Source organism: Lathyrus oleraceus, chromosome 1, assembly GCF_024323335.1.
Source record: "Lathyrus oleraceus cultivar Zhongwan6 chromosome 1, CAAS_Psat_ZW6_1.0, whole genome shotgun sequence".
In the NCBI taxonomy this organism is placed as follows: Eukaryota; Viridiplantae; Streptophyta; class Magnoliopsida; order Fabales; family Fabaceae; genus Lathyrus; species Lathyrus oleraceus.
The window spans coordinates 284,066,185-284,067,134 of record NC_066579.1 but is presented as its reverse complement, the minus strand read 5'-3'; the positions used below and the strand labels follow the sequence as shown (position 1 = coordinate 284,067,134).

General features: G+C 43.4%; 1 non-coding gene across 1 annotated transcript; it reads right to left on the bottom strand.

The window, feature by feature from the left end:
* Positions 1-626: 626 nt before the first annotated feature.
* LOC127117205 (small nucleolar RNA R71) lies at positions 627-733 on the bottom strand. Its single transcript, XR_007801961.1, has one exon. It is a non-coding gene; the product is annotated as a small nucleolar RNA R71 (small nucleolar RNA).
* Positions 734-950: the final 217 nt, after the last annotated feature.

The window sequence follows — 950 nt, the reverse complement described above, 5'->3', positions numbered from 1 at the left end:
GTCACAGCCTTTGTGACGCTCGTCACAGATGCCACACCCGTGTTCTTGTACTTTGGGTTGGGCTTTGCTGTTTGGATCGTTTTCTTTCCTTTTTGCACCCCTTTTCCTCCGCTTCCAAATAAACCACTTTCATATTATCACTAGGTGAGCGTGTAGCGAGTAGGCCATTTTGGGTCATTCGCGAGCTGGGCCTTTGTTCCTTTAAGTGTCATAAAAATGAGTCGGAGTGCCCTGAAATGTCTTGAAATATTAATGGGCAAATTTTGGGGTATGACAATTTCGCTCAACCATCCAACGAAGAACCTAGTTCTAGTATAGTAAACCCAACCATCCCAACTAATAATTTTGAACTTAAACCATCCCTGTTGCAACTAGTGCAACAGAGACAATCCGCAGGTCTCGCTACTGAGAACCCAAACCAACATTTAAAAATCTTTCTTCAATTAGCAGACACTTTTGAAACCAATGGAGCTTCTCCTGAGGCAATACGTTTAAGATTATTCCCTTTTTCCCTCAGAGATAAAGCCCTATCATGGTTAGATTCCCTTCCACCCAATTCCATTACGACTTGGGATAACCTTAGAAGAGTATTTCTTGCTAGATATTTTCCCCCAAGTAAGACCGGCGTTCTTCGAAACCATATAACTAGATTTACCCAAAACCAAGGAGAATCGTTGTTCGAAGCTTGGGAGAGATATAAAGAGTTGTTACGAGCATGCCCACATCATGGTTTAGAAAATTGGTTAATCATTCACACCTTCTATAATGGACTTCACTATAACACCAAGATGACCATCGACGCTGCCGCAGGCGGTGCGCTGATGAACAAACCTTATCCTGAAGTTAGTGCCCTCATCGAAGATATGGCTCAAAACCATCAATCATGGGGAGTCGAACGAGCGACAGTTGCGAAGAAGGAAGCCCAAGGAGGAGTGCATGAACTAAGCTCT